The 12,238-nt window shown below is 33.9% G+C and overlaps 1 long non-coding RNA gene across 1 annotated transcript in view; it reads right to left on the bottom strand.

Moving 5' to 3' along the window:
• Window positions 1-11,954, bottom strand: part of LOC147577292 (uncharacterized) — a 55,974-nt gene extending 44,020 nt beyond the window's left edge. The window contains exon 1 of the long non-coding RNA XR_015240120.1: window positions 11,733-11,954. This is a non-coding gene — a long non-coding RNA (uncharacterized LOC147577292). The remainder of the gene's footprint in view (window positions 1-11,732) is intronic.
• Window positions 11,955-12,238: the final 284 nt, after the last annotated feature.

Raw genomic sequence — 12,238 nt, 5'->3', positions numbered from 1 at the left:
CCTTCCTTCCCCCAAATCCCTGGCAACAACTGATCTTTTGCTGGTTGTATAGTTTTGCCTATTCCAGAAGGTCATGTAATGGGAATCATTTTCAGACTGGATTATTTCACCTAGCAATATGCATCTAAGGCTTATCCATGTCTTTTAAATGGTTGGTAGTTTATTTATTTTTGTCATTGAGAGATATTCCATTGTGTGAAAATACCACAGTTGGCTTATCCATTCACCTGTTGAAAGGTATCTTGGCTACCTTTTTAAAAAATTATTATTTTCTTCCAGTCTATAACCTGCCTATTTATTTTGGTAAGAAATTTTACATTTGATGAAGTTTAACATATAATTTTCTCTTTTATGGCTATTGCTTTCTATGTCTTCTAAAAATTATTTGCCTACTCACAAGGGTATATACATATTTTCCTATATTTTCTTCCATAAATTTTATTTTATGTTTATGTCCACAATCTATTTTCAATTAATTTTTATGTAGCATATGAAGTAGGGATTGCAGTTCATTTTTTTTACTGATGTAAAATTCATATAACAAAAACTCATTTAAAATTACTTTTAAGTTTATTCATTTTGAAAGATACAGAGACAGCGTGAGTGGGGAAGGAGCAGAGAGACAGAGGGAGAGAGAGAATCCCAAGCAGGGTTCATATTGCCAGCGCAGAGCCTGATGCAGGACTTGAACTCACAAAACCACAAGATCATGACTTGAGCCAAAACCAAGAGCTGGATGCTTAACTGACTGAGCCACCCAGGAGGCCTCTAAATCTATCATTTTAGAGTGTACAAATCTGTGGTATTTAGTACATTTCACAATGTATGCAACAATTGCCTCAATAGAAGCAATTATTAATAAATAACATTTTCATCACCCCAAAAGACAACCTTATACCTATTAAGCAGTTCTTCTCCATTCCATCCTTTTTTCCAGCCCTGGCAAACATTATTCTGCTTTCTATCTCTGTGGTATTACTTAATCTGGATACATATAAATGTTGTTACAGAATATGTGAACTTTTGTGTCTGGTTTCTTTTCTATAGCATAATATTTTTGAGATTCACCCACATTGTAGCATGTAGCAGTACTTTATTCTTTTTCATGGTTAATACTTCAGTGTATGTATGTATCACATTTATTCATCCATTCATCTGTTAATAAGACTTTTGGGTTGTTTCCATGTTTTCCCTATTCTGAATAGTGCTGCTTTGAAACTTGTGTACAAGTATTTGTTTGAGTATCTGCTTTCAGTTCTCTGGAGTATATGCCTAGGAGTGGAATTGTCAGTTTATATAAAAATTCTGAATTGAATTTTTTGAGAAACCACCAAACTACTTTGCACAGTGGCTGTACCATTTTACATTCCCACAAGGATGTGCAATGTTCCAATTTCCCCAATTTCTCAACCAATATTTGTTTCCTTTTTTAAATTATAGCCATTCTAGTGGGTGTGAAGTAGTATTTCATTGTGGTTTTGATTTTCATTTCCCTACTAATGATTTTGACCATCTTGTTATGTGCATTTTGGACATCTCTATATTTTCCTTAAAGAAATGTCTATTCAAGTCTCTTGCCCATTTTGAAAAATGGCTGTCTTTTGATTACGAGTTTTATTCTTTATTATCATAGCTTAATAATAAGCCTTGCATTTCTTCAAACTTTTCTTATTTTTATAAATTAATTTTGTTACTATAGGTCCTTAGAATTTCCAAGTAAATTTTAGAATAATCTCGTCACTTTCTATACAAGAACCTACTGGGATTTTGATTAGGATAGCATTCAATATATTGATCCATTTAGGAAGCAATGACATCATAGTGATATTGCGCATACCGATCCATGAACATAGTATATTTCTCCAATTATTTAGTTCGTCTTTAGCTTATCTCTAGAATATTTTGAATATTTTGTAGTTCTCAATATATAGGTCTTATACACATTTTATTTTTAGGTATTTAATTTTTAATACTATCATAAATGGGTCCCTCTTTTAAAATATTTAATTTTCAATTGTTTGTTGCTAACATGGAAATACAATTGATTTTCCTATTGAGCCTATACTAATTCTCGTAAACACACTTGTTAATTCTAGTCTGCTTTTAATAGATGTCTTGGATTTTCAACCGAGATGATCATGACATCATGAATAAAGTAATTTCTGATCTGTATACTTTTTATTTCTTTTCCATATCTTGGTGCAGTGGGTAGGATTTCCAATACAATATTGAATGAAAGTGGTTACAGTGAACATCCTTGTCTTGTTTTTGTTCTTAGAGGACATAGTGGGAAGAATTCTAAAAATATCCCCCCAAATTCTCATTCTGTGATTATACAATCAAATACTAATCTAGGTACTGCTGTGTAGGGACTCTGAAGATGAAATTAAGGTTACTAATCAGCTAACCTTAAATTAGGAAGATTATCCTATTAAGCCCAATGTAATTACATGAGCACTTAGAAGAAAAAGGCAGAAAAGTCAGTCAGAGAGATGCTGAAGAAGAGGAAGTTAGCAAAGGAAAGATGATGAAAAAAGGGAGGTTAGAGAAACAAAGCATAAGAAGGATTTGACTTGCCATTGCTGATTTTGAGAATGCAAGAAGACAGGCATGAGCCAAGGAACACAAGTGGCTTCTACAAGCTGGGAACAATCTCCAAGTGACAGCAAGGAAACAGGGACCCCAGTACTACAATTGTGTGGAACTGAATTCTTCCAACAACTTGAATGGTCTTAGAGGTGGATTCATTCTTAGAGCCTCCAGAAAAACAAAACAATACAATACAAAAAACACAGCCCTGCTGACACCTTCAATTTGGCCTGCTAAAATGCAGGGCAGAAAATGAACTGAGCCACACTGTGCGTGGACTGCTGATGTACAGAACTGAATGATTTTTAAGTGAGAGTTATTTTAGGGCACCTAATTTGTGACAATTTTGTTATGGCCACAATAGAAAAGAAATATAAAAGGAACATATTCAGTATTTCACTGCTGAGTATGTTCATTGTTGGGTTTTTTCATAGATGTCCTTTATATGTTACTATGTTAAAGAAGTTCCTTTATATTCCTAGTTTGCTGAGTTTTTCTCAGGAATGTATATAAAGTTTGTCAGATGCTTTTTCTGCATCTATTGAGATGATCATATGGCTTTTCAACACTTTTCTGTTAATGTGGTGAATTATATTGAATTTTTCTTCTATCTTTTTAATTAATATTTAGGAAAGTCATAACAAATGGAACTTTTCATATAAGCATATAAAGGAAAAGGTTTATGAAAGAACCTTCACTATGGTATGCAAAATTATTTATGCATCAATGCTTACTTTTTATCTTTTTTAAATAACAGCTTTATTGAGGTATAATTCACATACCATAAAACTTCCCTAGTAAAGTGTACAATTCAGTGACTTTTTTTAGTATATTCAGAGCTATGCAACCATCACACTAGTTTCACTTTACGTTTTCATCACCCCAAAAGAAACCCTGTACCCATTGGCAGTAACTTATTCTCCCCTCCATCCAGGTCCTGGTAACCACTAATCTACTGTGTGTTTCTATGAATTTGCTTATTCTAGACCCTTCATATAGACGGAATCACTCAATATGCAGCCTTTTTTCAAGTAGCATTATATTTCAAGACTCATCCATGTTGTACTATTCATAAGTACCTCTTTCTTTTTATTGTGAAATATTTTTCATTGCATAGAATATAATGGAATATTATATGACTAGATGTGGAATTGCTCAGTCAGATGCTTACTCTGTGTTTAACATTTTGAGAAATGAGAAACTCATTTAACATTTGAAAAAAATTTCTTTGCCTTTCTTTCACTAGCATAAGGTGGAAATCTATGCCATTGATTTAAACCTTTCTCCTTTCCTAAAATAAACATTTAAAGCTATCACTTTTTTCTCTACAGCTGTTTTAACTATAGCCTACAAATTTTAATATATTGTATTTTTGTTATTCAATTTAATATATTCTTCTCACTTTCCTTGCCTTTTCTACTTTGACCTACAGGTTAATTACAGATGTCCTAATCTCTAAATATTTTCAGTTTTTAAATATGTCTTACTGTTTTTTTATTTAATTCTATTGAGGTCAGCCAAAGATTTCTGAAAATTGATCAAGCATATTTTGGATGATGATCAATGTATACTTGAATTCAATGTGTATTTTACAGATTTTAGGTACAGCACTCTAAAAATGTCCATTAGATCAAGTTGGATTGTGATTTTAAACCATACTACATTCTTAATGATGCTATGTCTATTGTTTCATATATTGCTGAGAAAGGTATTGAAAAATACCTACGATTGTAGACTAGGCTATGTATTTAGTTCTGTCAGTTTTTGCTTCATGTATTTTTAAGCTCTATTAGTCATGTACACACTTAAATTATGTTTTCCTAATGATTTGATCCTTTATCATGCAATGTCTCTTTTCCATTGGTAATAACTCTTTGTCTTGAGGTCTACATTATGTGATATCAATAAAGCCACTCCAACATTTTAATGCTTACTGTTTGATTGGTATCATTTTTTTAATCCCTTTATTTTCAACCAATATGTGTCTTCACTTTTAAAGTGTATCTGGTAACACTATATGTTAACTAACTTGGATTTAAATAAAATTCAATGTTTTTTAATTAAAAAAATTTTTTAAAAGTGTATCTGGTAGATGGCATATAGTTGGGTATTATGAGATTGTGAGATTCTCTAGTCTGACAATCACAACCTTTTAATTGGAATGTTTAACCCATTTATATTTAATGTAATTATTGATCTGGTTAATTGGGATTGGTCTCTTTGTTATTTGTTCCTATTTGCCCCATCTGATTCTTTTGAGATTGATGACATATATTTAATGTAACATATCCAAAATATAATTTCAACATGTGATCAATATAGGACATTATTAGATAATTTATCTTTTTTTTTCAACTTACTGAGGTATAATTGACAAATATATTTGTAAGAAAATTTAAGTGTACATCATGATAATATGATATACATACACATTGTGAAATGATTCTTCCCATTTAGTTAATTAACACATCCATCATTTCATATACTTATGTTTGGGGGTTATTTTTTGTTACTGTTGTTGTTGTTGTTGCTTGGTGAGTACATTTAAGTTCTACTCTCATACAATAAAATGTTATCAACTACAGTCACCATGTTATAGATTAGATCCTTAGACCTTATGCATTTTATAAGTAAAAATTTATACCCTTTTACCAACTTGTCTCTATTTCCCTGTCCCCATTGCCTGGCAACAATATTCTATTCTCTGCTTCTATGCATTCAACTTTTGTTTTTGGTTTTGTTTTGTTTTGTTTCCACACATAACAATCTAAATGCAGTATTTGTCTTTCTCCATTTGGCTTACTTCACTTAGATAATGCCCTCAAGATCCATCTGTGTGTTACAAATGGCAGGATTTCCTTCATTCTCATGGCTGAATTATATATTTGAATTATAATTCAGCCATATGTGTGAGTGTCTCCCATCTTTTTTATCCATTCACCCATCAATGGACACTTAAATTATTTGCATATCTTGACTGTGTGAATAGCAATGAACATGAGAGTCCACATATCTCTTTGATGTCCTGTCTTCATTTCCTTTGGATATATACCCAAAAGTGGGATTTCTGGATCATATAGTAGTTCTATTTTTATATTTTTTTTAACAACCTCCATGCTGTTTTCCATAGCTGCTGCACCACTTTACATTCCCAATAGTACACAAGGGTTCCCTTTTTTCCACATCCTTACCAACACTTGTTATCAAATACATTTTTGAGGATAACCATTCTAACAAGTGGGAGGTAATATCTCATTATGATTTTAGATTTACATTTCCCTGATGATTAGTGATGCAGAGCCCCTTTTCATGTACCTGTTGGCCATTTGTATATCTACTTTGAGAAATATCTGTTCTGTTCCTTTGCCCATTTTTTACATTTAGACTGTTTTTATGCTATTGAATTGTATGAGTTTTATATATTTTGGATATTAACCCCTTATCATGACTTACAAATATTTTCTCTGATTACATAGATTGCCTTTTCTTTTTGTTGATGGTTTCCTTTGCTGTAGAGGCTTCTTACTGTGATATAGTACCACTTGTTTATTTTGTTTTTGTTTGCTTTTGTATTTGTATGCTTTTGTTTTCTTTGCTTTCAGTGAAAAATCCAAAATATCATTGCCAAGATCAACGTCAAGAGCTTACCCCCTCTGTTTTCTTCTAGAAGTTTAACAGTTTTGAGTCTGTCGTTCAAGTTTTTAAACCATTTGAATTATGTTTGTATACAGTGTAAGACAGGGGTCCAGTTTCATTCTCTTGCATGTGATTATCCAGTTTTTTCAACACCAGTTATTGAAAGATTATATTGTATATAACTGTATACTCCATTGTATTCATTGTATATTTATGCCTCCTTTGTTGTAAATTAATTGGCCATATAGACATCGGTTTATTGCCAGGATCCTCTTCTAGTCAATTGATCTATGTATCTGTTTTTATGCCAGTACCATAGAGTTTTGATTACTTTGGCTTTGTAATACAGCGTGAAATCCAAAAGTGTAGTGCCTCCAGCTTTGTTCTTCTTTCTCAAGATTAGTTTGTCTACTTTGGGGCTTCTGTGGTTCCATGCAAATTTAAGGAGTTTCTCCTAAGGTGAAAAATGCCATTTGAATTTTGAGACGAATTGCACTGAATCTGTATATTGCTTAGGGTAGTATGCACATTTTCATAATATTAATTCTTACAATCCATGAGCACAGAAAATATTCCCATTTATTTGTGTCTTCAATTTGTTTCATCAACACTGTTTTCTGTGTATAGGTCTTTCACCACTTTGGTTAAATTTATTCCTAAGAATTTTATTCTTTTTGATGCAATTATAAATGGATTGTTTTCTTAATTTCTTTGATAGTTCATTACTAGTGTATAGAAACACAACTATCTTTCCATATTAATTTTGTGTCTTGCAACTTTACTGAATTCATTTATTCTAACAGTTTTTTTGGTAGAAACTTTAGGGTTTCCTATATACAATATAATGTCATCTGCAAACAGAGATCATTTTACTTATTTTCCAATACAGATGGCTTTTATTATTTTTTCTTACCTAAATATTCTGGTTAGGACTTCCTAACAACAAGTGGAATAAAGGTGGTGAGAGTGGGTATCCTTGTCTTAATTCATTATTGACTGTGGGTTTGTCATATATAACCTTTATTATATTGAGGTACAATCACTCTATACACAGTTTGTTGAGAGTTTTTATCATGAATGCATGTTGAATTTTGTCAAATGCTTTTTCTGCAACTATTGAGATGACTGTATAATTTTTATCCTTCATTTTGCTAATGTGGCATATCATATTGATTGATTTGCAGATGATGAACCATCCTTGTATCCCTGGAATAAACCTCACTTGATCATGGTGTACAATCCTTTTAATGTACTATTGAATTTACTTTGTTAATATTTTGTTAAGGATTTTTGCATCTATGCTCATCAGGGATATTGACCTATAATTTTTTCTTGTAGTGTGCTTGTCTGTTTGGGGTATTATATGGTCTTATAAAGTGAATTTAAAAGTAACCCCCCTCTTCAATTTTTTGGAAAAAGCGTAAGAAAAGTTTATATTAATTCTTCTTTAAATATTTGGCAGAATTCATCAGTGAAGACATCTGGTCCTGGACTTTTTTTGGTTGGGAGGTTCTGATTACTGATTCAGTCACCTTACTAGTAATTGATCTGTTCAGATTTTCTATTCTGTGTGATTCAGTAATTGTAGGCTGTATGTTTTTAGGATTTATCTATTTGTTCTAGGTTGTCCAACTGTTTGAAGTATAATTGTTCATGGTCGTCTCTTATTTCTCTGGTATCAGCTGTAATGCCTCCTCTTTCATTTATAACTTTTTTTCATTTATAACTGTTCTTTTTTCTTGGTAAGTCTAGGTAAATGTTTTTATCTGTTTTGTTTACTTTTTTAATAGCTTTTAATTATACTAATATTTTTCAATTTTTTTTGCAGTATTCCATTTTGCTTTGGTAATTTGTGTCTCCATTTTCATTTGTCTCAAGATATTTTATTTCTCCTTGACCTATTGGTTGTTCAGTAGCATGTTGTTTAATCTCCACATATTTGTGAATTTTCCGGTTTTTTTCTTGTAATTATTTCTAGTTTCATACCTTTGTGGTCAGAAAACATACTTGATATGCTCATAATCTTCTTAAATGTATTGATTTGTTTTGTGGCCTAACATATATATAACCTATCCTGGAGAATGTTCCATGTGCACTTGAGAAGAAATGTGTTTTCTGCTACTGTTAATTAAATATTTTGCAAATGTCTGTTAAGCCCATCTGGTCTAATGTGTAGTATAAGTCCATTGCTTCCTTACTGATTTTCTATCTGGATGATCCATACATTGTTGAAAGTGGGGTATTGAAGTCCCCTACTATTATTGTATTGCTGTCCACTTCTACTTTTAGGTCTGTTAATAGTTCCTTTATGGATCTAGGTGTTTCTATGTTGGGTGCATAATTATATACAAATGTTATATCCTCTTTCTGAATTCACCCCCATATCATTATATAACTTTGTCTCTTATTACAGTCTGTCTTAAGGTCTATTTTGTCTGATATAGAAGAATAACTATCTCATCTTTCTTCTGGTTTCTATTTGCATGGATTATCTTTTTGCATCCCTTCACTTTCAGTCTGTGCCCTTAAGGCTGAAGTAAGTCTCCTGCTTTAGCTTTAATAATCATCTATATACTAATGATTCACAAATGTCCATTTCTATTTAAGATATATACATATATCTCCCATAGGAAGCTGAAATTCAATCTGCCCAAAAGTAAACTCAACTTTCCCTGGTAATTTGCTCTTTCTGTTATATTTTCTATCTCAATGAATGGTAGCATCATTCTCCCAGTTTTTTACTGTATCCTCTTCCTCATACCCTGCATCTCTCTTTCCATTTTGACCCCTAACATTTAATTAATTATAACACTATTTCCATTTTTCACGTAATTCTCTTGAATATGTCCTCTCTATGTTCTCATAGTCACCACCTTTGTTCACCAACATAACTATTTCTTCCTAATCAGTTTCCTATTTCCAATATTTTCTCCTCCCCCCAAATCCTCCATACCATAACCAGAAGTGTATTTCTAAATGAAAGCTACATTCTTGTTATTTTCTTATATGTACTATTTCAATATCTTTCTGGTTTACTTGGGAGAAAATTCAAGTTCACTTATCTCTTTTTACAGTATGCACCAGACACACTGAAACATTTACAGTCCAGGATGATGCTATAATTCTTTCATCTACAAGTCTTTGTATCCCTTTGCCTAAAATACCTTTTCCAAAACTCTCCTCATTGCTAACTTCTACTAATTTTTTTTCATGTCAGATTAATATATTCACTGCTAGAGAAGCAGTCTTGAAATCTTCTAGACCTGTGATGTGTCCAATATGATAGACACCATCATACCTATTGAACACTTAAAATATGGGTAGTCTGGGTAGTCTGAATTGAGATGTACCCTACACCAGAGACTGAAGGATCAGTTTAAAAAAACTATAAAATTATCTTAATAATAATTTTTATATTGGTTACATAAGAAATCTTTTGGATGTACTGGGTTAAGTAAAATATATTATTGAAATTAATTTTATCCCCTTTAACTTTTTAAATATGGTTGCAACAAAACTCAAAATTATATGTGGCTTACATCATATTTCTATTGGATTACACCTAGACTAGATGAGGAAGAGATCCTTTTTTTCAGAACCCTGTAGTTATTTATTTGTATTTATTTTATCTGTTAAAATTGCTAAATTGCATCATATAGTAGACTGCAAGCACCTAACGAACAGGGGGCTGTCTTGGTAAACATGGTAATTCCAGTGCTAAAGGTATTAAAATAAAAACAGTAATCCCCATTATTCATGGATTCCATATTTGTGGCTCTGCCTATGGATTCAATTTACTTATAATCAGGACTAGCAGTGCTTTCAGTCAGTTATGGACAAGCACAGAACAGCAAAAGATAGAAGTCGTCCAATGCATATTTTCCTAGCTGAGGTCAAACAAGGTGAGGCTCTGCCTTCTTGCTACAGCTGTCAAATTCAACAAGTATTTCTTTTCAGTCCATTAGCACCACTTTTCACATTTTTGTGACTTTTGTTGGTGACTTGGCTGTTTACAATGGCTCTGAAGCATAGTGCTGAAACGCCGTCTAGTGCTTCTAAGCACAAGAAGGCTGTGATGTACCTTATGGAGAAAATGCATGTGTTAGATAAGCTCCACTCAGGCATAATAATTATAGTGCTGTTGGCTGTGAGTTAAATGTTAATGAATCAATACGTATTAAGTAAGGTGAAACTGAAACACACATAAAACAAGATTATATATTGGCTGGTTCACAAAAATGTTGTGACCAGAGACTCACAGGAACCTAACTCTACACTTCCCCTAGGAACAATGGTTCAGTATTTGCTGATTCAGTGTTCCAGCAACTTCACTAGAATTGACTGTATGTGTTGAATGAATGAAGCTGGATCATTTGATTCCAAATCCAAATCTTATGCAAATGCAGCAGTAGTTAAAGTAGTGATTATGGAGCCAAGCTGCCTAGAGTTCAATCTTGGCTCTCTGATTTCCTAGCTGTGTGAGTTTGGCCAAAATACTTTTCTCTGCTTTTTTCTCACAATTAAAAATGTAGATAAAACAGTAGTTGCTAATGGTTTCCAGGGGCTGGGGGTAGGGGGAGGGGACTGACCACAAAAAGGAGGGAACTTTTGGAATCAGGGAAATATTCTTTATTTTGATTGAAGTCATAGTTATAGAACTACTTATGTTTTTCAAAACTCACAAAACTGAAAAGGGTAAGTTTTAATTTGTAGAAATTATAACGTAGTAAACTTAACGTTAAGGGGCACCTGAGTGGCTCAGTCAGTTAAACGTCCAACTTCAGCTCAAGTCATGAGCTCAGGTTCCTGGGTTCCAGTCCTGCATTGGGTTCTGTGCAGACAGCTGGGAGCCTGGAGCCTGGCGCCTGCTTCAGATTCTGTGACTCCCTCTGTCTCTCTGTTTCTCCCCTGCTCATGCTCTCTCTCTCTCTCTCTCTCTCTCAAAAATAAATAAAGATGAAAAAAATTAAAAAAAAATAAATTTGGGGTTAAAAAACGGGTAACAGTTAAGATTAAAGGAATAATGCACATAAGACATTTTATGTCTACCTACTTGCATAAATACTCTTTACATACTAGCAATCATTCTAATAACATTAGACAGGGAAAGGTTAGACAGTGTAAGGAAAAGCAGAGTGGACTCATGAACCAGGGTTCTAATTCGACTCTTTCATGTATTAGCTAGAGGCTGAATTCCGTTCATGGGAGTTCACTTTTTTATAATAAAGCTTGAATTCAACATATGTCAAATACCTGTGCAAACCATAGGGCCACATAGTAATGTGAGAACGTGACTGGCTACTCAAAAGACAGCAATACAAAATTACAGGACCACATACTGGGGAGTATAGGTCACCTCCCCAAGGTAGAAAGCAGTGCGTTGTGAAACGGAACACAAGGGGGCGCATCTCTTTTAAGAACCTTGGTCCTTAATCCTAGTCAAGTCTCTATTGGCTCCTGGTCTATTTTGAAGACAACCCAACAGCTCTACTGAGGTTTGAACATACCTCAAACTCAAATACCAATACCAAGAGGAAAGAAGAGCCGAGTTTCTCAGAACTGGACTGGTCTGAGTTTCTGGACAGGACCGTGACGAAGGAAGGAGGTAGGCATTCACCATTCACCTTCACAACTCCGTAACAGCCTAGTGTGAAGAATGAGCTGGGTCATTTCACTGCTGTTATCTGGGTCGCAGATGTCTCAGGAGTTCCCACCCCAGAAGGCACTGCTGACCCTGCCCAGGCACCCAGTGGCAGTCACTGCCAGAACCTCATCACGGATGGCCGGGGTCCCCTGTGAGCCGACGGGTTAAAGCCGGTAATAAAATACTGCACTTGGGCTCTTCCTTGAGGAGCCAAGTGTGGTTTCGACCATCAACCTGAGCCAGAAGTTCGACCCCAAATCTCCTCCCACAACCACGCAGGGCACCCGTTGAATCCGTGTCCCTCACAGGGCCTGACAACTGTCACGTGACAACCACCACGCATCCGATGGCAGGGGCCACAGAACGCGT

This window comes from Puma concolor, chromosome C2, assembly GCF_028749965.1.
Source record: "Puma concolor isolate L17-30 chromosome C2, mPumCon1.1.hap2, whole genome shotgun sequence".
In the NCBI taxonomy this organism is placed as follows: Eukaryota; Metazoa; Chordata; class Mammalia; order Carnivora; family Felidae; genus Puma; species Puma concolor.
Note: the sequence above shows the minus strand (reverse complement) of the source record. Positions and strands in the feature narration are given on the sequence as shown.